General features: G+C 36.2%; 1 protein-coding gene across 2 annotated transcripts in view; it reads right to left on the bottom strand.

Moving 5' to 3' along the window:
• COMMD1 (copper metabolism domain containing 1) overlaps window positions 1–27,460 on the bottom strand; it is a 159,221-nt gene that overhangs the window by 70,583 nt on the left and 61,178 nt on the right. The window lies entirely within an intron of this gene.

Below are 27,460 nucleotides of genomic sequence, written 5' to 3'. Positions count from 1 at the left end.
CATTTAAATGTATGTTGAACACCTACTCCATTCTTTCCAAGGCCCTGTGCTATAGAAGTTTGTGCTGTTGTAGTTTGGACCTGCAAGCAGTCCAACACAAATTTTTGTCTAAACCAAATACTGAAATCATGTTCCAATCTTCCTGCATCCTTCACTGGAGGAAAAGAAAGAATTAAACATGTAAAATGATAATGTTTTACCCAGAACAGGTACTCAATAAGAGTTTTTGTCTATTTTGAGAACAAAAAAGATGATGCAGCATGTGATTTGGCCCACATGGTGTTAACAGCCTCAAGTATCACTTGTTTTTCTTGTTTAATATGCCTCTACAATGAAGCTCTAACAGTCTAGCATTCAAAAACATAGGATGAGACTACTTCTTTCATTCATTCTTTTTTTTAAAAAAAACTGTTTCTTAGAAATCAAAGGGTAAAGGCACTTCTGGTATTATGTACAAGGAGAAAACTTTACCAGTGATCCATGAAACACATACATGGTGACTGGCCATTATACTGCAACTGCTTTTATTAGTATAACAAATTCTTGGTCAAGATAGATACAGTCCAAGTATAAAATGATGAGTTGAGCCCTGAACATCCAAAAACATTTAGAAAATACTGAGAGTTTGTTAGTTATTAGTGACAGGTTAAACTAAAAGATTCTGATGGAGAGAAGGGCCAGAAAAGACATGAGAATTACAGCTACGGCAGCTTGATGGAGCAAGAAAAAGCAACCAGTGCAAAGGGAAAGAAGAGTGGAGTGAGTGCAGAGAGAATCTGAAAGTGAATTCTTTCACTTTGACTAAAGTGACATGTAGAAAGGAAAGGAAGGAGACAGACAAAAATCAGAGGGCCTAAGAGAGACCAAATCCTGGAGCAATCCCTGGGGCTAACCAGCTTCAGTTCCAGTCCACATGTACCTTTTTATTATTATCCACCATTGTTTGACATAATTTGAGTGTGACTATTAATGGAAATCAAAAGAACCACACTAAAACAGTCTCCTACCTGACATTTCCAGCCCAACAAACAGAATTTCTAAATTCATAGTCTCTCTTGATACATTTTCTAACTTCAGTTTTCATCCCAAATACAGAGAACAAGTTGGGCAGTCACATCCTTTTGTGGGTTTCACACATTATAATGTGCTATCTTCATAGATGCACTAGCTGAAACCTAGGATTCAAATTTAACAACTAAATGTAGTAACTTGAGAGCGGGGCATCTCAAACAAATGCCTGAATTCTTACTATGTAAAGTATTACTTTTAAAGAAGATATTTTTCTGTTGTTCCTTCCTAAAGCTCTCTTAATTCAACATTTTCATTCCAAAAAATATGTCACACTTGCCTTTGTTCATTAACTGAGGAGAAAGGTGAGTAGAAGCATAATTAAATTAAAGCATATCCTTTAGCTCAGTTAGAGCGTAGCCTTATAACCCCAAGGTCAGAGGTTCAGATCCCCATACCAGCCAGCTGCCAAAATTTAAAAAAAAAAAAAAAAAAAAAGCATATCCTATCAGCAGAAATCATCTTAGAACTATGATTTCCTCATTCATCCCTGGTAGGATATTACTCTGTATACCAGATATTCTTGTTTCCAAAGAAAAAGGGAAGTAAATCAAGTCCCATAATATCCATGTCTGTTTTTTTAAGTTAGTAAAAAACAGTAACCAAATACAAAGAAGTCATAAATGGCTGGAAAATCTGAAAGTAAGATTTAAGGTAATGTTCGTTTATTTATGCCCTGTTTCAAGGAAGCTAAACCAACAAAAAAAGAGCAGCAAAAGGTTAGGTCTATAGGATTGTGCAGTCATGTACCTCATAATGACATTTTAGTCAAGACTATATATCCAATGACAGTCCCATATGATTTTAATGGAGCTGAAAAATTCCTATCATGTAGTGATGTAGTAGCCTTCTTAACATTGTAGAACAACGCGTTACTCATATCTCTGCGGTGATGCTGGTGTAAACAAACCTACTGCAAAATACATTGAGGAGGAGCACCTAGCTTACTCACGGGGTGACCCTCCCAAAGGTAGCTCAGACCTTTAAGATAAAAAGCTAAGCATCTGACACATTAGGTCTAACCCCAAGTAAAAGGGTTGTTGTCTGCTTTAGAATTCTTGCATTTTTCAATGATTACCACCCAGTCCCATAGTAAAATAGTAGTTAATAACAATTAGCTAATACTCACTGAGTGCTTGCTGAGTGCCAAGCACAATCCTTACCTGTAATTTAATTTTCAAAACTTTCTGCAGGTAGTATTATTCTAATCCGTATTTAACAGATGAGGAAAGGGAGGCAAAGGAAGACTTAGTAACACAATTAGAGGGCTCACACTCATGTAACTAGTCACCAGTGTAGAGAATAGGAAAATTCATTGCTGTTCCTTCTTCTAATACACTTTTATGTAACGAGGTGTTTCTCAGAGCATATCCCTGTTGTTAAGCGACACACGACTATATTAGCTTCTACCAAAGCAGATATATGACTTTGACTTCTATAAGTCAACGGTTTCTGGCATAGTCAGACTTGAAGTAATTCTTCCTAAGGACAAATTTACAAAATTCATATACAACTATCTGCCAATCAATCACAAGCATATTGAGTCTTTTCTAGTTGTTCAGTAAAAGGTACATAATACACAGTTCCTGCACTCAAAAATTTTTTAATGTAAAGAGGGAAATAAGAGTATGGAGAAAGAACTTGCAAATTATAAAAGGACATGTAATTAAGTGTTAGATTGTGTTATACACACTAAAGTGCCAGAAAGGAAAGGTAGACTACTGTGGTAAAAAACACCATTTAGCAGAAGCAATAACTGTTGTTAATGTAATAGCAGATGTTCTCCAAAGCAAATTTAAAGGGAGCTAAAATAACCAAGTTTCTATCTATGTCAGACATAGATAATCTAGGTAAATGTCACTAGATCCCACCATACAAGCCTTTCCCTTATAATTCATAAGAGATCAAATTCCAACTCTTTCTGAGAATGCAAAGCCATTTTTATTTTAAAAGTCACCAAGAATCACAAAGTGAAGATCTTCAAAATGAAATTCCATGCACATGTGACATCATGAAAATAAGTAATCAAACAAAATTCAGTTTAACATAAATGGCAACAGACTCTCCAGAGAAAAAATGAGCCCAGTGAAAGATGATAGATACCCTGGCTCTTCAGTTTAATGTAAAATGAAAAACCAGATATGAGTTAGTCAATTTTTAATTACCAAGAACCTTCACTGGCAAAGCACATTTAGAGATAAGTAATGTTTTTAGTTCATATCCTACCAATGAGTATCAGGCTTCTTAACGTGCTTCAATCAAGCCAATTCATGGGATGGAAAAATTATCTATGATCTTTAGTAAGAGTTGAGTGCTTAAAGGATCAAACACAAAACAATATCAACTGAATGCATATGTGTTTTCAAGTAAACTTGATTTAAAAAGTACTTATTAAACATAGATGCATTTATTTATGATTTAATTTTATTTTGTCTTGTGTCATATAGAGGCCTGGTTCACTACAATTAGAGCTGATTGTGCCTAACTATTGTGAGGATTTACAGAAGGAAGTAAACAAAGCCTGAAAGTGAAGGTAATCCAATCTGAGCCAGAGCTAGCAAGTACAGAGACTGAGCAGAGTTCCTAAGAGGAAAATAAAGGCAAAAGGAGGCAGACAAAGTAGTAAGGAGAATATATGCTTTCTTATTGGAGAAGCAAGTTCTCATGCTAGAAAACAAAAAAAATAGTCTGTCAGCACCACGCTCACCCAGTGAGCAACCGGCCATCCCTATATGGGATCCGAACCCGTGGCCTTGGTGTTATCAGCACCACACTCTCCCGAGTGAGCCACGGGCCGGCCCGGCAAAAAAAATAGTCTGTTAAGTCAAGAGACTAATGTCAATTGCTAAGAGAGAGAGAAAATAGTGAGTCAAGGACTAACATAAACAGAAGACAAAGAATTGAATGTTTCACAAAATGTCAAAAGTATACTTAGTCTGTATTCTCCCTTTTATTAGTCATTTGGAATTCTATTTAATGATACTAAGTATCATCCCTTTTAAAATAATTGGTACTTTATTAATCTAATAATAAAATAAGGAGAATCATCTGCATCTATAAACTGAAACCCAAAACCTGGGTCTATAAATGAAAAAATCTTAAGAGGATACACAGTCACCTAGTGCACTGTACCTAAATATTTTTATAAAATATTTTATATTTTGTAAAATATATTGGCTCTTTCTAAAATTCAAAATATATGGTAAAATAACTAATGTATATTGGACATTATCATATAACATACTCAAATAAATGCTAAATGTTAAAACTAAGGCCTCTAAAGCTTCAGGAAATATTTTAAATATATAGTTTGTCAACAGACTGTATATGACAAAGGAGATAAAAAAGGAAGAAAACACTATACACCATGAACACATATGAAGGATTCTTGCCAAGAAACTGAACCTAAATCTGATCAAGCCTCTAGATTAGTGGTTCTTGGCAGGGGGCAATTTGGCAAGATCCAGAGACATTTTTGGTTGTTACAACTGGTAGGGGAGTGTTGTTGGCATCTAATGACTAGAGACCAGTAATGCTATTAAACATGCTATAATGCACAGGACAACTCTCTGCAACAAAAAAATTATCCAGCACAAAGTACGAATAGTGAGAAATTAAGAGTCTCTTCTCTAGATCTAACAAGATATATAGGGGTCAGAGAAACATGCTAAAGAACTCCAGAGGAATGCAATCAGCAAAATCCAGAACATTGGAAACTCTACAGAATGAACAACCCAAGTACTTCAACTAATAAATTGCAAGGGAGAAAAACATGACAGGGCGATCATATCAAAGGGAATGTGTGGACTTCAGAACAAAACATCTTTTTTTTTTTTTTTTTTTTGGGCAGTTGGCCGGTATGCAGATCTGAACCCTTGACCTTGTTCTCACCACGCTCTAACTATCTGGGTCAACTGGCCAGCCCAAAACATCTTTTTTAAAAGTTGTACAATTGGAGACATTTTAACAATGACGTGATGATTGATGATATTATGATACCATTGTTAATTTTTTTCAGATACAATAATGGTATTGTGGTTATATATGTAAAGATAGAAAATTTTTATAGATTAAATGATTTTTGGAATTTGCTTCAAAATAATCTAATGGGCAAGAAGATACTGATAAAACAAGAAGGGCTATGGCTTAATAACTTTTGAAGCTGGGTAATGAGTACATCATATTCTTTCCTTTATGCCCATATAATAGGTAGATTATATTCTACTATCTTCTTTAATATATATTTGAAATTTCCATAATAAAAAAAATTTTAAGGGAGGGTAAAAAAGCTACCATATATCATGACAAAAATAGAAAGGATTTAGTAAAGATTTAGTAAAGTTAAATTAGATTTACCTAAATCTGTGAACTTTATGAATACACATATCCTGTTGTATTCTCTTTGGCTTACAACTTTGATACCAATTGGCGGCTGCGTCTATAGTGTATAACTATCAGATTTGTGTATACAATTTAAAAAGTATGTACATCTGATAATATTACTAACATTTCTATTCTTTGGTAGAGTAGATATCCATAAGTTCCTCATATATATGAATCTTTTATCTATAACCATTTATAATCATTATGGAGTGACCACATGGTAGCTAAACAGAATTCTAGTACATGCCTTTGGAGAGTGAAGCACATTTTCATACCCATCTTATAAACTGGATGGTGAAGCCAATTTCCTCTATCTTCTGGTAACCAGAATGCTATCCGTAAGAAAGAACAATTAGATAAAAGCAGCCCAGAAGCAAAAAAAATTGTCAAGTTATTAGTACATTAGTACCCTTGAAGTAAAAATAAACCTAAATGAAACAAAGTATTCATCAAGCAAGTGTTCATATAGTCAGAACAGAATTAGGAATTATCACAAGGGACTAAAGACTATATCTTATTAACGGAATGTATTCAAAGAATAGTCACCAAAGACAACTGTAATTTTAAATTTTATAATCCATCCGATAGTTTTATTAGTATCATTATTTTGATAGATTTGTTAATTGGCTGATAAAGCCTATTTAGTTTTCATCAAAATCTTCAATTAGAAGGCTAATAGCATTGCTTCTGAAATACAAAAGAAAGAGTTACTAGCTAGGTAAAGCATTAAAAACTAACTTTCTTAAAAGTAATGTTTTGCTAAATTAGTATATAACATTAAAGTGTGTCAAGACTGGGTATTAAGACCCTCCCCCCTTGCCCCAACCCTGCAAAAATTCAGAGAAAGCTGTCATCTCTATTCTCTCATAAAACAACTTATTTTCCTTTTACACAGGAAAAATAAGACTTCATTGCAGTCCTGCACAGAAGCTTAAAGACAGAGTGATCATGCTGAAAACCTGTCCTCTCCCAAGATTCCTACACAAAACCACAATCACTGTAGTCATCTGGGCAGCAGAACTCGCCATGGTGGCTATAAGTTCCTACTCTGTTCTTCCTGAATACTCTGGATGAGTCATGGAGTCTCAACTCTAAAGTGAAAAGTGTTTTCTCTATCAGACCCTAAGAAAATTGGTTGAACTCTAATTTCATAGTCCATATTAGCCTGTTTGGGGCATTAAAGACATCTAAACAGATTGCTAAAAATATTTCACCTTTAGGATTTGTTCACCAAGTGCCTCAACATACACTGGTTCCCACTCGATGGTGGGAGTGGTGGAAGCACTACTAAATGATATTAAAAGACTCATCCTAGAATACCTGACTTCCTGTGAAGTATACATAAAACAAATGTATTTCACAGGGCCCAGTTTTCCAAAGCCTTGCAGTTTCAAATACAGACCTTGCAAAGGACAGGAAATTTTCAACCACATTGTATATTGACAAAATAAAATAAAATAATTTTTAAAAATCTTGAAAAAAATGTACTTCAAAAAAAATTTATTTTAGAAAATAATAAATGTTAATTGAAAAAGAAGAAAAAAAAAAAGGACTGGAAATTTTCCCCAGGATATATAGTCTCTGCTATAAGATAAAGAATTGCAAGCAAGGTAAGATAAAGGACAGAGCAAGGTTGCTGGCTCAAAGACAGACAGGTTACTGATTGATATGTAAAGATACCAGGAAATTGCTGTAAGAAGAGAATGTTTGCTAAAATCAAGCTTTTGTTGGTGGATTCACTTAATTGCATTACAGAATGTCACCTTGCTTTTCTTACTGAATGTTACCAGCTTCTATTGTTAAACTTGTTAAACTGTACTGAGCAAAAAACCCCACCTATATTCTCTTCCTGTAACTTCCTGGTCTAGAGAATAAATGCGGGAAGAGAACCCCAATTCATGGTTAATTTCCCAAATGGAAGGAATGCTTCTATCTTAAGGATTCCAGGAGATTAACCCCCTTTGGGGACTTCTCACTGCTCAGAAGAGATGGGCTTTGAGTAATCTTTGGCGGCTCCATCACCCAGGGGAAAAGGGGTAACAAATCCGTGGGAGGCAAAGCAACACAACTATCTTCCTTCATAATCAAAATTCAAAAAGAAAAAAAAAAGCAAAAACGAATTTCAGAAATTAGAGTTCAACCAATTTTCTTAGGGTCCAATAGAGAAATTAAAAACTATATTACAGAAAAATAAAATAACCTTCAACCTGAATTAGACACTGTCTGTCCTCAATGTATAAGAACAGATATATATTCACAGGCTGGGGTTCCCGTACTCTAAAATACAGGTCAACAAAAAAAATGTATTCAACCCTTACCTCACTCCACATACAAAAATTAACTCAAAATGGATCAATGACCTAAATATAAGAGCTACATACGGGTAAATTTTCATGACTCAGATTTGGCAATAGATTCTTTGATTTGACACCAAATGCATGAGCAACAAAAAAATAATAATAATAAACTTCATAAAGTTTTTGTGTGTCAAGGGGCATTACCAAGAAAGTGAAAGACATCCTACAGAACAGGAGAAAATACTTACAAATCACATATCTGATAAAAATTTAATATCAAGAATATATAAAGAACTCTGAAAAACTCAGCAGCAAAAAGACAAATGACACAATTTTTAAAGCATGCTTGACTAAGCATATAGCATTCTTTTCTATGGCATTCTTTATAGCTATAGACAGCAAAGTTATATATTCAACTTTGCTTCTAGATAGTGTTTTCATCCTTCAGCTTAACAGAAAAGCTAATGTCATTAACTGCATGATATAAAAAGTAATAATTTCACTCAAAGAGTTTACACAAAGAGAAACTGGAAAACTTTCCACTGAACCAATCATGTAAAGCAAGTGAGGCAGTGCTCCCCTATCTTCCCTGATCTTATACTTTCCATTTTTCCAGTTTGTCTCTGACCCGCTTCAACCTTGCCTCCCTTACAGTCTTTTTTGCACTTGCCCATTAAAAGTGCACATTTCTCAAAGTTTCACCCTTAGCTTTCCTCCTGCTCCTCAATAATCTCTTCACTCTAACTTCCACTGAACAAATGCTTATGACTCCCAGACCTTTCTTTTTCTTTTTGCAAAGCCTTCACCACTGAAACAGACTTAAATTTCTGAATTCTCAGTAAATATCTCAAGAATAGTTCAACAAAAAGGAGCCAGAACTTGCTGTTTTGAAGATTCCCAGTCTCTCCAAATACAAATAATATTAAAATAAGGAAAAGTTCAAATCCAAGGCATTGCCAAGAAAATATGGTCTAAAAGATGATGCTGACTATAAAATTTTTTTGCTAGAACCTCAGAAGATCTAAGATAGGACTTTTAAAGACTTGAAAAGTATGACTTACAGATTACTTTAATCAAGTAGTAGATTATAAGAAGGTAAAAGCCATTGTCCCTCAAGCAAAATCCCAAGAGAGAGAATAGCTTATCCCAAAGTGACTTTTAGATGTGGCTTTTGTCTAATGAAGTGAGCCCCAAATATGATTTACAGGAGATTCACAAAGTTTGAAGAGAATTAATTGGCAGAAACACTGCCCATGTAGACTGAAAAGGGACAGAAACAGTATTAAAAAAAAGAAAAAGAAACATTTAGACTCCCAAACTTCTACAGGCAGGAAGTGGGTAGAGGAAATTACACAGCAGTAAACCCAGCCTACTTTTCATAGAAAAGGAAGGATAACTCAAGGTACAAAACCAAAAGCCCAGAAGGCAGAGCTAAGAGCCATGGAGAATTACTCCCAGACCTTGAATTCTAAGCAAGGAACTACCAACTTGTGATCAGCTGAATTTCAGAACTGGTATAAAGACACTTTTGTGCCAAGATTTTTCCTCCTTTTGAACAAGAATGCCTGTAGTGTTTAACTTATGTCTGCCCAAACACTGTATCTTAGGTACATGAGGGCAGATAATTTGCTTCTTTATTTTCACAGGTCTTCAGATACAGAGGCAGTGTATTCATGGACCTAAAATTAAGGAACCACACCTGAGGAACCTCATTCGAACCTGGACCTGTCTTAAATGACAGTACCCAAGACTATAAGCTGATACAGTAAAGGTGAGATTTTTACAGGATATTAGAAGGGGGTGGGGTGTGAGTGTATTTTGCATTTGGGATGAATGTAAATAATTTGTGGCTACAGAGTGTACTGTGGTGATTTAAAATATGTTCACACACTCTCTGACATTTTCTTCAAAAGGTAGGGCCTAATTTCCTTACTCTTGAATGTGGGCTGGAAGTGGTGACTTGTTTTCACAGTAATAAAAAAGCAACTTCCAAAGAATAGAGTACACAGAAGGGAAAATAGTAACTTACACTGAAGTAACCTGATAAATGCTACCTTAATCAAGTGATGAGGGTTAACATCAACAGTAATGTCACATGGATTGCACCTATCCCCTAATATAGTGTGACAAGAAGGGCACTTTGCTCTGTTGTATTTCTTCCCAAACCCACTCCTATGGTCTGAATGTGTCCCCCAAAATTTATGTATTAAAAACTTGATCATCAGTGTGGCAGTGTTGGGAGGTAGAGCCTTTAGGGAGATGTTTAGGTTTAATGCTGTTATAAAAAGGGCTTGAGGCTGGCTGGTTAGCTCAGCTGCTTAGACCATGGTGTTTTAACACCAAGGTCAAGGGTTCAGATTCCTGTACCAGCCAGCTGCCGGGAAAAAAAATAAATGAAGGTTTGCTTTCTTCTGCCATCTGAGGACACAGCATTAGTTCCCTTTTTGCCCTTCTGCCTTCTGCCATGTGAGGACACAGTCTTCCTCTACTCCAGAGGATGCAGTGTTCAAAGAGCCATCTTGGAAGGAGAGACTGTACCTTCATCAGACACCAAACATGCTGGTGATTTGATTTTAGACTCCCAGCCCTCAGAACTGTGAGAAAATAAATTTCCGTTCTTTATAAATTACTCAGTCTCAGGTATTCTGTTATAGAAACACAAAACAGACTAAGACACACATAAGCCAGTCTAACCCTGAGAAAAACAACAGACAGGCCCAGATTGGGAGACATGTTACAGAATATCTGATTAGTATTCTTCAAGACTGTCAAGGTCATTTCACAATTTACATGTATATCAAAACATCAAGGCTCTCTCTGCTCTCTCTGCTTCCAACATCTTGCAATGGAGACACTTGGGTCACCGTTGCCACCACCAAATGGACTTTGGACTTCCCTGCCTCAGAAACTAGCTCTTCAAGTTTTGTAAAGGCAGAGTCTGTTCAGGCATGCCTGGTGGCTTCAAGTTTTTGACATCTCAATGCCTGGAGCCTACCCAAGTGACGGCCAACCCAGTTCAAGGATGTGCTATTTTGAACTGAAACCACACACCCTGTGGGGCCACCACTGCGGGATCCAGCAGTCCGGACCAGAGCACACAGAACAGGGAGAAGTCCTGCATAGGAAGTGGAAGCTCAGCAGAGACCACACACCCTGTGGTACCGCCCCGTGATCCAGCAGCCCAGTAGAGTCCAAGCTGACCAGAAAGGTGGCTCCCTGGAGAGGCCCAAAACCCGAGGCAACCACACACACAAGGCACTAGAGGCCAACTGAGCAGTCACGGAGGTAGCCATACCAAATTGGCAAACACAGCAACACCTTAGTTAGTCAATAGGGTCAAACCTGTGGACTGTGAAACCCCCTGCCACAATGAATAAACATCAAAAAAAAGATACCAGAAATACAAAAAATCAAGAAAGTACACCACCAAAAGTTAATAAATCTCAAACTCTAGATCCTATAGAACAAGAAGCCCTTGAAATGACTGACAAGGAATTTCGAGTGATAATTCTAAGGAAACTGAATGAGATACAAGAAAACTCAGCTACACATCATGATGAAACGAGGAAAAGTATACAGGACCTGAAAGAGGAAATGTACAAGGAAAGCAATGCCCTGAAAAAAATTGTAGCAGAACTTGCCGAACTGAAGAAGTTATTCAGCAAAATAAAAAACACAATGGAGAGTTTAACGAGCAGACTTGCTGAAGTTGAAGAGAGAACCTCTGAACTTGAAGATGGGCTGTTTGAAATAACACAAGCAGACAAAAAAAAAGAAAAAAGAATCAAAGACATTGAAGAAAATCTGAGAGAGATATCAGAAAACCTTAAGCACTCAAATATCTGGGTCATGGGTATCCCAGAAGGGGAGGAAAACAGAGATTGCATTGAAAACATATTCAACAAAATAGTGGCAGCAAACTTCCTAGGTATAGGAAAAATCACAGATCTTCAGATCCAGGAAGCTCAATGATCTCCAAACGTATTCAACCCAAAAAGGTCTTCTCCAAGAGATGTTATAGTCAAATTGGCAAAACTCAAAGACAAAGAGAGAATCTTAAAAGCTGCAAGACAGAAGCATCAAATCACCTATAAGGGAGCCCCAATCAGGCTAACATCAGACATTTCATCACAAACCCTAAAAGCCAGAAAGGAATGGGATGACATATTCAAAACACGAAAAGACAGAGATTGCCAGCCAAGAATACTCTACCCTGCAAGGCTATCCTTCCGAAATGAAGGGTAAATAGTATATTTCTCAGACAAACAAAAACTGCGAGAGTTCACCAACACAACGACCACCCTTACAAGATATTCTCAAGGGAGTACTGGGTTTGGTTCCTGAAAAATAACTACCACTGCCATGAAAATCCAAGAAAAATCAAAACACACTAGTGTAATAAAAATGGCATTCATGAAGAGAAAACAAACAAACAAAAACACTATCTACAACCCAAGGAACCAACAAACACAGAAAACAAACAGCAAATCAGAAAGCAAGGAACAAAAGACACCTAAGACAACCAAACAACCAATAAACTGCGAGGAATAAATCAACACCTTTTAATAACAACTCTTAATGTAAAAGGCTTAAATTCCCCAATCAAAAGACACAGACTGGCTGACCGGATTAAAAAGGAGGACCCAACTATATGCTGCCTTCAAGAGACCCACCTCACCCATAAAGACTCACATAGACTAAGAGTGAAAGGATGGAAAAAGATTTACCATGCAATCAGAAAAGAAAAACGAGCTGGAGTAGCTATTATTATATCTGACAAAATAGACTTTAAACTAAAAACCATAAAAAGAGACAATGAGGGACACTACGTAATGATAAAAGGACTGATGCATCAAGAAGACATAAAAATCATAAATATGTATGCACCCAATGTTGGAGCAGCCAGATTCATAAAACAAACACTATTAGACCTAAAGAAGGAAATAGACACTAATACCATAATAGCAGGGGACCTGAACACCCCACTGTCAATATTGGACAGATCATCTAGACAAAGAATCACCAGAGAAACACAAGATCTAAACAATACTCTAGACCAATTGGACTTGGCAGATATCTACAGAACATTCCATCCAACAACCTCAGAATATTCATTCTTCTCATCAGCACATGGATCCATTCTCCAGGATAGATCACATATTAGGTCACAAATCAAGTCTCAACAAATTCAAAAAAATTGGAATTCTCCCATGTATTTTCTCAGACCACAATGGATTAAAACTAGAAATCAATAACAAACGAAACTTTGGAAACTATACAAACACATGGAAATTAAACAGCATTCTACTTAATGACATATGAGTCCAAGAAGAAATCAAGCAGGAAATCAAAACATTTATTGAAACTAATGAAAATAATGATACATCATACCAAAACTTGTGGGATACTGCAAAGGCAGTATTAAGGGGGAAATTTATTGCATTAAATGCTCACCTCAGAAGAATGGAAAGATGGCAAGTGAACAACCTAACATTTCACCTCAAAGAACTAGAAAAACAAGAACAATCCGAACCTAAAGTTAGCAGACGGAAAGAAATCATTAAGATCAGAGCAGAACTGAATGAAATTGAAACCCAAAAAACAATACAAAAGATCAATGAATCAAAAAGTTGGCTTTTTGAAAAGATAAATAAAATTGACAAACCATTAGCATGGCTAACAAAAAACAGAAGAGAGAAGATTCAAATAACAAAAATTAGAAATGAAAAAGGTGATAGTACAACTGATTCATCTGAAATACAAGGAATCATTCGAGACTACTATAAACAACTATACGCCAACAAGTTTGAAAATCTGGAGGAAATGGATAAATTTCTGGACACACATAAGCTCCCAAAACTGAGCCATGAAGACGTAGAAAATTTAAACAGACTAATAACAATAAAGGAGACTGAAGCTGTTATCAGAAGGCTCCCAACAAAGAAAAGCCCAGGACCAGATGGATTCACAGCAGAATTTTACCAAACATTCAAAGAGGAATTGACACCAATTCTTTATAAACTATTCCAAAAGATTGAAACAGACGCAAATCTTCCAAACTCATTCTATGAAGCAAACATCATCCTGATACCAAAACCAGGTAAAGATATAACCAAAAAGGAAAACTACAGGCCGATATCCTTGATGAATACAGATGCAAAAATCCTCACTAAAATACTAGCAAACAGAATACAGCAACACATAAGTAAAATTTTTCACCACGATCAAGTGGGATTCATCCCAGGGATGCAAGGTTGGCTCAACATACGCAAATCAATAAATGTGATACACCATATTAATAAAATCAAACACAAGGACCATATGATCATCTCTATAGATGCTGAATAAGCATTTGATAAAATTCAACATTCATTCATGACAAAGAGCCTCTATAAGTTAGGTATAGAGGGAAAGTATCTCAACGTAATTAAAGCCATATATGATAAAACCACTGCCAATATCATCCTGAATGGGGAAAAGCTGAAAGCTTTTCCTTTAAGGACAGGAACTAGACAAGGATGCCCACTCTCACCACTCCTATTCAACATAGTGTTGGAAGTACTAGCCAGAGCAATCAGAGAACAGAAGGAAATAAAGGGCATCCAGATTAGAAAAAATGAAGTCAAACTGTCCCTGTCTGCAGATGACATGATCCTATATATCGAACAGCCTAAAGCCTCTACAAAAAAACTCTTGGAGTTGATAATTGATTTCAGCACAGTAGCAGGATACAAAATCAACACACAAAAATCAGTAGCATTTCTTTTCTCCAACAGTGAACATGCAGAAAGAGAAATCAAGAAAGCCTGCCCATTTACAATAGCCACCAAAAAAATAAAATACTTAGGAATTGAGTTAACCAAGGATGTGAAAAATCTCTATCATGAGAACTACAAACCTCGGCTGAGAGAAATTAGAGAGGATACAAGAAGATGGAAAGATATCCCATGCTCTTGGATTGGAAGAATCAACATAATGAAAATGTCCATACTACCCAAAGTGATATACAAATTCAATGCAATCCCTATCAAAATTCCAATGACATTTTTCTCAGAAATGGAAAGAACTATCCAGACATTAATATGGAATAATAAAAGACCACGCATAGCGAAAGCAAGGCTGAGCAAAAAAAATAAAGCTGGAGGCATAACACTACCTGACTTTAAGCTATACTACAAAGCAATAATAACCAAAACAGTATGGTACTGGCATAAAAACAGACACACTGATCAATGGAATAGAGAATCCAGAAATCAACCCACACACTTACTGCCAACTGATCTTTGACAAAGGCACCAAGCCTAATCACTGGGGTAGGGACTATCTCTTCAGCAAGTGGTGCTGGGATAACTGGATATCCATATGCAGGAGAATGAAACTAGACCCATACCTCTCACTATATACTAAAATATACTCAAAATGGATTAATGATTTAAATATACACCCTGAAACAATAAAACTTATTAAAGAAAACATAGGAGAAACACTTCAGGAAATAGGACTGGACACAGACTTCATGAATACGACCCCAAAGGCATGGGCAACCAAAGGAAAAATAAACAAATGGGATTATATCAAACTAAAAAGCTTCTGCACAGCAAAAGAAACAATTAACAGAATTAAAAGACAACCAACAGAGTAGGAGAAAATATTTGCAAAATATACATCTGACAAAGGATTAATATCCAGAATATACAAGGAACTCAAACAACTTTACAAGAAAAAAACAAGCAACCCAATTAAAAAATGGGCAAAAGAGCTAAGTAGGCATTTCTCTAAGGAAGATATACAAATGGCCAACAGACATATGAAAAAATGCTCAACATCACTCAGCATCCAGGAAATGCAAATCAAAACTACACTGAGATACCATCTCACCCCAGTTAGGATGGCTAAAATCCAAAAGACTCTGAACGATAAATGCTGGTGAGGTTGCGGAGAAAAAGGAACTCTCATACATTGTTGGTGGGACTGCAAAATGGTGCAGCCTCTATGGAAAATGGTATGGAGGTTCCTGAAACAATTGCAGATAGACCTACCATATGACCCAGCTATCCCATTGCTGGGAATATACCCAGAGGAATGGAAATCATCAAGTCGAAGGTATACCTGTTCCCCAATGTTCATCGCAGCACTCTTTACAATAGCCAAGAGTTGGAACCAGCCCAAATGTCCATCATCAGATGAGTGGATATGAAAAATGTGGTATATCTACACAATGGAATACTACTCAGCTATAAAAACGAATGAAATACTGCCATTTGCAACAACATGGATGGACCTTGAGAGAATTATATTAAGTGAAACAAGTCAGGCACAGAAAGAGAAATACCACATGTTCTCACTTATTGGTGGGAGCTAAAAATAAACAAATAAATTCACACACACACACACACAAAAAAAAAGCGGGGTGGGGGGAAGAAGATATAACAACTACAATTCCTTGAAGTTGATTCGACAAGCAAACAGAAAGGACATTGTTGGGTGGGAGGAAGGTGAGAGGGGAGGGAGGGAGGTTTCAGTAAAGGGCCACAATAATCAACCACATTGTATATCAACAAAATAAAAATTAAAGAAAAAAAAAATCAAGCTGTACAATTTTTATTTGTCAATAATACCTCAATAAAGCTGAAAAAAACAAACGTCAAGCCAATGAAAAACAAGAAAAGGCTGAGAAACAGAGATCTGAGAAGCTTGTGAGGCAATAACAAGTTAATGAAATTTAGTTAGTTTAGTTAGCAATTTAGTCGTACCTTGGATCAGATCCTGGACCAAAACTGGTATAATAGAAATATATCTGGAGTTTAGTAAGTAATAAAGTACCAGTGTTAGTATCTTTTCTTTTCTTTTTTTTTGTGACCGGCCGTACTGCGCTCAGCCAGTGAGCGCACCGGCCATCCTTATATAGTATCCTAACCCACGGCGGGAGCACTGGTGTGCTCCCAGCGCTGCACTCTCCCGAGTGCACCACGGGGTCGGCCCCCAGTGTTAATATCTTATTTTGTCAAATGTACCATACTAATGTAAGATGTTAGTGGGGAAAAGTGGATGGGAAGTATAAGGGAACTCATTGTACTCTCCTGCAACTTCTGTGTAAATCTAAAATAATTAAAAAATAAAATTAATCTCTAGCCAAAACCAAAACAAAACCATACAAACAAAACCATACAAACAAAACCACGGTAAAAGGACTAAATGAGTCAATGCATTAAAATACGTTTAGAACAGTACCCGTAACATAGTGAAGATATGATAAATACTAGTTGTTATTATTCTTATATTAAACACTCAAAAGATATTTGCTAAATGGATGAAAGTTAAAACATATGACAAACCAACAATAGCTATCATCATTATTCCATTCTTGTTACATTGTCCTATTTCTCATTATTTTCCAGCAAAAATAAAGTGTGACAATTAATTTTTTGTTTTTTTAAAGCAGAAGTAATGGTGTACTCAGAAATTTCAACTTCCTGCTTGCTCACTTTCCTTTGGATCACTTGCTCTGGAGGAAGCCAGTTGTTATGTTACTCTATGGTCAACAAGTACCAAAGAACTGAGGCTTTCCAACAGACACATGAGTAAGATGAAGGCAGATTCCCCAGTCCCAGTGAAGCCTTGGGATGACTGCAGCCCTGGCTGACAACAAATGCAAATCATGAGGGACCCTGAGCTAAGATGCTCCCAAATTCCTATCTCAATTCCTATGTGAGATAATAAATATTTATTATTGTAAGCCCCTAAGTTTTGGGGTAACTTGTTATGTAGTGATAGATAACTAATGTATGCATTTTCTCCTTTATTAATTCATTCAACAGATATTTATCAAATACCTACTTTAATATTTTCAGGCTATAATGGAGAAAATATTAATAATAAGTTGTAGGTTTCTTGAAGGCATAATCTAACAAGACAGAGTGGTGGACACAGACCTGTGGTGTTTGTCCAGCAGACCTAATTCCTTTGTAGAACTGCTCCTTACCTATTCCCTGTGATATCAGCTATCAATCTATACCTTACCTCTTACTCTACCCTTGGTCAAAGAGCTGGGCAAATAGTACAAACTTAAATTGCCCTAATTACTGTAAATAGTGACTTCTCCATGGGTAGCCATGTGACCTAGGCAGGGAAAATAAGAATCCACCTTTAATTGACACAAATATTTTGGGAAAACAGAAAGACCTGAAAAGATGGGTCTGGGCCTGCTAGCCGTCATCTTACCTCCACACAAAGTCAGCTTGTGTAAAGAATGAAATGAAGGGAGCCAGACGCAGCTAAGAGATATTTGAAGCCAAGAACCAAATTTGGGCTTCCTAAGTATATAACCTCTTGCCTAATTTAGTTTGACACTAATATAGGTATTTTGCTTTTTGTTTTTTAAATGTAAGTTGTATTAAGTTCTAAAGAAAGATTCAAAAATATCCCAGGAATTCAGACTGTCAGATACAGTTGAGATAACTGGGGAGGAATTCATGGCAGAGGCATTCAGTAATATAGGTGTTGAATGGAGAGGATTTCACCAAGTGAAAATGGGGATGGGTAACAAACATTCCAAACAGCAACAAGAAAGAACATGGCATGTATGGAAATGCAATTCAGCTTGGTTGGAAAGTACAATATAAACAAATGATGAATCACAGAACCCTTAAATGATATTTTTAGAAGACTCAGCTGTTTTCTCTAGATGAAGGAAGTGTGTTTTGCGGGTGTCACTGGATGACTGATCAAACTCATTTTGTGATCAACACATGTTTGGGTGTCATCACTCGATTAACTAGGCACTCACTAGCGTTATCATCATAATTCAATTGAGGCTTTTCTATTGTATCCACAAGATTATTAAATGACTTATTAAAATACAGATATACTTCTTCTGTTATTGACTTCAAACCTACTTAGGTTAACAAACCTGGCAATAAAAAAAAGAAGTTTAGCTTATTTGGCAGTTAATCTGAGCTGGTTCCTAGTGACTACCCCTCATTATTTTTGCCACCTACATCTTGGGTAATATTACTAAGATCTCTTTAATTAATTACACACAGAGATTAGAAATGCAAACTCGGACTTCCAGGAAGATGGAAGACTAGAAGTGCCCAGGGAGCATTCCTCCTGCAGAAGAAGATCTAAACAGGCCCACTGCCACAGCTGGTGCAGCTGCTGAAGCCACTGTCTGGTCCCAGAACAATCGCCCATTATAGAGCAGCTCCCCACAGAACAGCAGACTTATGGGTGGCCCTTTGCTGCAGATGCAGACTCTGCAGATGTGAGGGAGACAGCTGCAACCACCTCTACCACTGCCGCTGCCATGAGGTACCCCCACTGCCACCAGTGACACTGCAGATGTGAGGGAGGCATTTACGACCACCGGCACCACTGCTGCCACCACAAAGTAACCCCCACTGTCTCCAAGAACACTGCAGATGCGTGGGAGGTAATCACAGCCACCGGCGCTGCAACCACCACTGTTACAGTCACCACCATGAGCAACATTTTCAGGCAGCCACTACCATCGTGAAAGCAGCTCCCTGCCGATGGAGCCACCACTGTCACACAGGCAGCCTGCCAAAGGTACTACCACAGCCAGTGCTGCTGCAAAGGAAGGCTGCTACCACAGCAGCAGCTGCACCAGCCACTGCTGCTGTGCAGGTGGGCTGCTGACCACTCGACTGCACTAACACAAGGGGGGTCAACAGCAGAGTCCAGGGAAGGAGAGTAATAGAAGAAGCAATTGCTCTTCCAGATAACCAGACATCAACTTAGAGATACTAGAAATATGAAAAAAAAAGAAAATATAAGTCCACCAAAGGAATACACTTACTCTCAAGTACCAGACCCCATAAAGGAGGAAACCCTTGAAATGATTGAAACAGAATTCCAAAAAAAATTTATGTTGTCAGAGTTATGCTGTCATTATGTTGTCAGTTAGACAACATAGTGAATTGATCAAAACTATCCAAGATATGAAAGAGGAAATTTACAAAGAGATTAATACCTTAAAAAAGAATGTAGCAGAACTCATAGAACTGAAGGAGTCAGTCAACGAAATAAAAAACGCAACTGAGACCTTAAATATCAGGCTAGAGCAGTCAGAAGAAAGAATTTCTGATCTTGAACACAGTCTCTTAGAAATGACTCAGTTAGACAAAAAGAAAAAGAAAAAAAAATTTTTTTTAATGGAGAAAATCCAAGAGAGCAAGCAGACAATCTTAAGCATGCAAACATCTAAATCATGAGTGCTCCAGAAGGGGAGGAGAAAGGAAAAGGCATTGAGAACATAGTCAATAAAATAATAGCAGAAAACATCCCTGACATAGGAAAAGACATGGACCTTCAGATTCAGGAGGCTCAAAGATCCCCAAACAGATCCAATCCAAAAAGGTCCTCTCTGAGACACATTACAGTCAAACTGACAAAGCTCAAAGACAAAGAGAATCCTAAAAAGAGCAAGAGAAAAGCATCAAGTCACCTATAAGGGAGTCCTCATCAGACTAAGCAGATTTCTCAACAGAAACTCTATAGGCCAGAAGAGAATGAGATGATAAATTCAAAATATTAGAAGAAAAAAACTGCCAGCCAAGCATATTATACCCAGCAAGGCTACCCTTCAGAAATGAAGGAGAAATAGTATATTTCCCAGACAAACAGGAACCATGGAAGTTCACCACCACACAATCAGTCCTACAAGAAATCCTCAAGGGAGTCCTGCATCTGGAAACCAAAAAATGATAATCACTACCATGAATACACAAGAAGGAACAAAACCCAGTGGTAGAACAAAAATACAAATGAAAAAGACAAAGAAACTGTATCTTACCACCTTCCAAAACCAACAAACACCAAAGACAAACGATAAAAGGGAATGAAACAAAAGATATTTAAAACATCAAAATGAAAATTGCTAAAATGCCAAGAGTTAAGACAATACCTTTCAGTAACAACCCTAAATGTAAATGGATTAAATTCCCCACTCAACAGACATGGACTGGCTGACTGCATTAAAAAGCTAGACCCAACTACATGCTGTCTGCAAGAGACTCACCTCACTTGTAAAGACACATACAGACCAAGTATGAAGAGATGAAAAAGATAGACCACACAAATGGAAATCAAAACCAAGCAGGAGTAGCTATTCTTATATCAGATAAAATAGACTAAACCAAAAACTATAAAAAGAGACAAAGAAGGTCACTATATAAGGATATAGGGGTATATCCAGCAAGAAGACAAAACAATCACCAATATATATATGCACCCAACATTGGAGCACCCAGATATATAATGCAAACACTATTAGAACTAATGAAAGAGACAGACCCAAATACAATAATAGTTGGGGACCTGAACATCCCTCTCTCAACATTGGACAGATCATGTAGGCAACAAATCAACAGTGAAATACAAGATTTAAACTACTTTGGACCAATAGGACTTCACAGATATCTACAGAACATTTCATGCAACAACCACAGAATATACATTCTTCTCATCAGCACATAGAACAGTCTCAAGGACAGACCACATGTTAGGTCAAAAATCAAGTCTCGACAATTTTTTAAAAGCTGAAATAACCTCAAGTATCTTTTCAGACCACAATGGATTAAAACTAGAAATAATAACAAACAAAAAATCTGGAAGCTATACAAACACATAGAAACTAAACAACATGCTCTTGAATGACATATGGGTCAAAGAAGAAATTAAACAGGACATCAAAAAATTTCTTGAACCTAATGAAAATAAAGAAGCATCATACCAAAACCTGTGGGATACTGCAAAAGTAGTACTAAGAGGGAAGTGTATTGCAATAAACACTTACATCAAAAGAATAGAAAGTTCAAATAAATGACCTAATGCTTCACCTCAGAGAACTAAAAAAACGAGAACAATTTAATCCCAAAATTAGTAGACAGAAAGAAATAATTAAGATCAGAGCAGAACTAATTGAAATAGACACCCCCAAAATGATACAGAAGATCAATGAAAACAAAGTTGGTTTCTTGAGAAGACAGACAAAAGAGACAAACCATTAGCTAGGCTAACTAAAAAAAAGAGAAGACAGAAGTAACAAAAATTAGAAATGGAAAAGGAGACATTACAACCAATACCACAGAAATACAAAGAATCCTTTGAAACTGTTATAAACAACTATATGCCAACAAACTTGAAAATGTGAAGGAAATGGCTAAATTTCTGGACCCATAAAAACTACCAAGACTGAACCTTAAAGAAAAAGAAAACCTGAACAAACCCATAACAAGCAACAAAACTGAAGCAGTAATCAGCACTTTCCCAACAAAGAAAATTCCAGGACTGGATGGCTTTACTACTGAATTCTACCAAACTTTTAAAGAGGAATTAATACCAGTTCTCGTCAAACTATTTCAAAAGACTGAAACAGAGGCCATTCTCCCATACTCATTCTATGAGGCCAGCATGACCCTGATACCAAAACCAGACAAAGATACAACAAAAAAAGAAAACTATATTCCAATATCTTTGATGAACATAGACACAAAAATCCTCAATAAAATATTAGCAAACAGAAAACAGTAACACATTCAAAAAATTATACACCATGGTCAAGTGGTATTCATCCTAGGGATGCAAGGATGGTTCAACATACGCAAGTCAATAAATGTGATATACCACATCAACAAAATCTAGGACAAAAACCATATGATTACTTCATTAGATGCAGAAAAAGCATTTGACAAAATTCAACATTCTTTCATGATAAATACTGTCATCAAATTAGGTATAGAAGGAAAGTATTTCAACACAATAAAAGCCATATATGACAAACCCACCACCAATATCATCCTGAAAAGCTCTCAGCTTTTCCCTTAAGAATGGGAATAAGACAAGGATGCCTACTCTCACCACTCCTATTTAACACAGTATTGGAAGTACTAGCCAGAGCAATCAGACAAAAGAAATAAAGGGCATCCAGATTGGAAAAGACGGAGTCAAACTGTCCCTGTTTGCAGATGACAATGATCTTATACATAGAAAAGCCTAAAGACTCTACAAAAAAACTCTTAGAATTGATAAACAATTTCAGTAAAATTGCAGGATAGAAAATCAACATGCAAAAACCAGTTGGGTTTTTATACTCCAACAACAAGCTAGCAGAAAAAGAAACCAAGAAAGGTAGCCCATTTACGATAGTTACAAAAAAATTAAACACCTAGGAATAAATTTAACCAAGGGGGTGAAAGATATCTACAACCAGAACTACAAATCACAGGTGAAAGAAATTAAACAAGACATCAAAAGATGAAAAGACATTCCATGCTCTTGGATCGGAAGAATTAACATTGTGAAAATGTCCATACTAGCCAAAGCTATCTACAGATTCAATGCAGTCTCCAAGAAAACACCAATAGTATTCTTCACAGAAATAGAAAAACAATCCTGCCATCATATAGGACAACAAAATACCCCAAATAGCCAAAGCAATCCTGAGTAAAAAAAAAAGTCAGAGGCATAACACTACCTGACATCAAATAATACTAAAAAGCTATAGTAACCAAAACAGCACAGTACTGATATAAAAACAGAGACTCAGACTGATGGAACAGACTAGAGAACCAAGAAATCAGCCCAAATACTTACAGCCAAATGATCTTTGACAAAGGCACCAAGAACATACATCAGAGAAAAGTTGCTTTCCCAATAAATGGCGCTGGGAAAACTGGACATCCATATGTAGAAGAATGAAACTAGACCCGTACCTCTCACCATACACCAAAATCAAGTCAAAATGGATTAAATACTTTAATATAAGACCTGAAAGTATAAAACTCCTAAAAGAAAACATATGGGAAACACTTCAGGATGTAGGAATGGGCAAAAACTTTACAAATATGATCCCAAAAGCACAGGCAACAAAAGGAAAAATAAACAATTGGGATTATCTCAAACTAAAAAGCTTCTGCACAGCAGAAGAAACAATTAGCAGAGTGAAAAGACAACCTACAGTGTGGGAGAAAATATTTGCAAACTATACATCTGACAAAAGATTAATATCCAGAACATACCAGGAACTCAAACAACTTAACAACAAAAAAACAAATAACCTGATTAAAAAATGGGCAAAGGAGCTGAATAGGCATTTCTCAAAGGAAGATATACAAATAGCCAGCAGACACATGAAAAAATGCTCAACATCACTCAGCATCAGGAAAATGCAAATCAAAACCACACTGAAATATCGACCATCTCACCCCAGTTGGCTATTATCAAAAAAAATGCTGGTGAAGATGCAGAGAAAAGGGAATCCTCCTACACTGTTGGTGTAAATTGGTGCAGTCATTATGGAAAATGGTATGGAGGTTCCTCAAACAACTACACGTAGAACTGCCATACGATCCAGCAATTCCACTGCTGGGTGCATACCCAAAGGAATGAAAGTCACGTCAAAGGGATACCTGGGCTCCCTTGTTTATCACAGCTCTATTTACAATAGCTAAGAGTTGGAACCAACCTAAGGGTCCATCTTTGGATGACTGGATGAGGAAAATGTGGTATATTTACACAATAGAATACTACTGAGCCATGAAGAAGAATAAAATACTGCCATTTGCAGCAGCATGCATGAACTTAGAGAAAATTATGTTAAGTGAAATAAGCCAGGCACAGAAAGAGAAATACCACATGTCCTTAATCTTAAGTGGGAGTTAAAAAAAATAAATAAATTTTTTAAAAGAAGAAGAAATAAAGAAAGATACAACAATTACAATAATACTACGTTGAACTTTCAAAAAGAGAGAACAAAACTGAGGTTACCAGAGATGGTAAAGGGGGAGGGGGCAGGTGGTTAAGGGAAGAATTTGTAAGGGGCCGTGAAAAATGATTACATTGTATAATGCTGACTATACTAATTATCCTGATTTGAGCATCACATATTGCACACAGGTACTGATATTCAACTCTGTACCCTACAGATGTGCACAATCAAATATTTTTCAATAAAAATACAAATAAATAGAAACTTATAAAGCTTTCAATTTCAAAAGTCCTGCTTTCTGTTTCCCCAATACCATATATCATTTTTAAAAAAGCCATTCAAAAGTGTTAAGAATGGACTAACACTACATAGAATAATTTACACAAAATAGATCAAAAACCTAAACCTAAGAGCTAAAACTATAAAACACTTAGAAGAAAACATAGAAGGAAAAGTATCAAGACACTGGATTTGGCAATGGTTTCTTGGATATGATACCAAAAGAACAGGCCACAAAATGAAACATAGATAAACTGGACAACATTGAAATTAAAACTCATGTGCATCCAAGGACACTATCTGGAGAGTAAAATGATAATCCACAGAATGGGAGAAAATATTTGCAAATCATATATCTGATACATGATTGATATCCAGAATATATAAAGAGCTACAACTCAACAACAATAAAAAAAAACCTGCTTAAAAAATGGGCAAAAGACATGAATAGACATTTCTCTAAAGAAGATACACAAATGGCCAAGAAGCACATGAACAAATGCTCAACATCACTAATAAATAAGGAATTCAATTCAAACTACAATAAGATGCCACTGTACACCCATTAGAATGGCAACTATCCAAAAGAAAAAAAAAAGTAAAGAAAAAGAAATCAAGAAAAGTACTGGCAAGGATGTGCAGAAATTGGAACCTTCGCGCATTGCTGGAGAGAACCATAAGAAGGTGCAGCCACTGTGGAAAAGTTTGGCAGTTCCTCAAATAGATAAATAGAATCATAGAATTACCATATGCTCCAGCAAGTCTACTCCAAGTATACCTTGGAGTAGACTTGGAGTATACCTTGGAGCTCCAAGTCTACTCCAAGTATACACAAAAGAATTAAAAGCGGGGACTGAAATAGTATTTGTATATCCATGTTCATAGCAGCCTTATTCACAATGGCCAAAAGGTGGAAACAACACAAGTGTCCGTCAACAGACAAACAGATAAACAAAATGTGGTATATATATATATACAATGGAATATTATCCAGCCTTAAAAAGAATGAAATTCTGATACATGCTACAATGTGAATAAATTTTGAAGGCGCTATGCTAAGTAAAATAAGCTGGACACAAAATGACAAATATTGCATGGTTCCATTTATATGAGGTACCTAGAACAGGCAAATGCATAAAGATAGAAAGCAGAATAGAGATGTAAGAGAGGTGGGAATAGGCAGCTATTGTTTAAAGGGTGCTAAATATCTATTTGGGACAATGAAAAAGTTCTGGATATAGTGGTGATGGTTATACAACATTGTGAATATACTTAATATCACTGGACTATATTCTTAAAAATGGTAAAAATGGTAAATTTTGTTATATTTTACCACAATTTTTTTTAAAGTGCTAAGAATGTGCTTGGGCCAGAGACCTTCTTCATTTATCTTGGCAGTAGAGCAGTGGCATACATGGAATGAAGCTGACAGCCAACAAGCCAGTACACAAATACTAGACAAACACAGCAGTTTCAGCATTGCTGGGCAGGATATACTGTTACCCTGAGTTTAGGACAAGGAACTTATATCCAAAAACTGTTTCCAAGTCCTCTTAAAACTTGGTTTCCTGGCTTTCTCTCAAGCATCCCATCTGTCCACAAGAATAGAAACAGACAGCCTGAATGGCAACAATCTCAAAGAAGTACAACACCAGGGGCTACATGTTGGCAGGCTACTAGTCAGAGGCTGAGGACTTCAGCAGTGCCAAAGTCCTGGTCTCACAGGGTCAATGAGTGTGCAAAGATGTTCATCTCTCTCTCTCTCCCCCACTTTTAAAATCTTTTTACTAAAGTATGCTATGCTTACAGAAAGGGCACATGATAAGGAAAAATTTAAGTTAGTAAGCTCAAATGTATCTCTTTATAAACTGGAAATTTAAAAACAAAATTACTTCAGCACAAACAGTATTATATTAACCGCCAAATGTTAAATAAGCTCTCCTCATTTATTTTTTTCCCCAAGTGTAATGACTCTATACCTGTCAAAAAAATTCAAGTTATATATTAGATGGCCAATTTAGCAATAAGACCGAGAGAACTTAAGTATGTCAAATGCTGCCCACAGATCATATAACAAATCTCAAAAGGCTGTGATTTAAGACCAAAATAGATGCAAAAACATTATATAATTTTTTTAAAAGACTTGGATTAAAAAAAAAACAAGTACTATATTAATATAGCAGTCTAATCTTCAATATATCAAAAATATTAAATTGCACAAATATTATACAATTCTTACATACAACATACCCAAAAACGTTACTTTTCAACTGATAAGTTATCAACTCCTGAATAACTCTGATTTTAATTCTTTCAAAACTACATGACCACTTAAACTTACACTTTTCTTTCACTAGCTATTATTGGTTCCATATTATATAACTATTCAATCAAATTAGTAATGTTAACAAAATACTTTTTTATTGTTTTTGTTTTTCATTTTTATTTTTAACAAAAGGTTTTTATAGTTTTTTTGGGGGGGGGGATTCCCTTCTGTAAAAGGTGTCTTTTGTAAATATCTAATTCAGAGTTAGTTCGGATTTAAATAATAAGTTTTAGATTTCCATGTTTGCTTTTTAGCAAGTGTGAAAACAATAAAAATTACAATAGTTTTCTACAGAAAACAAAATTTTTTATTCTTTCTCTTAGTCTGTTGTTGTAGACTTTAGGTATTGTCTTCTATAAATTATACCTTGGAACTGTA

This window comes from Cynocephalus volans, chromosome 14 (assembly GCF_027409185.1).
Source record: "Cynocephalus volans isolate mCynVol1 chromosome 14, mCynVol1.pri, whole genome shotgun sequence".
Taxonomy (NCBI): domain Eukaryota; kingdom Metazoa; phylum Chordata; class Mammalia; order Dermoptera; family Cynocephalidae; genus Cynocephalus; species Cynocephalus volans.
This window is presented reverse-complemented; position numbering and strand designations above follow the sequence as displayed.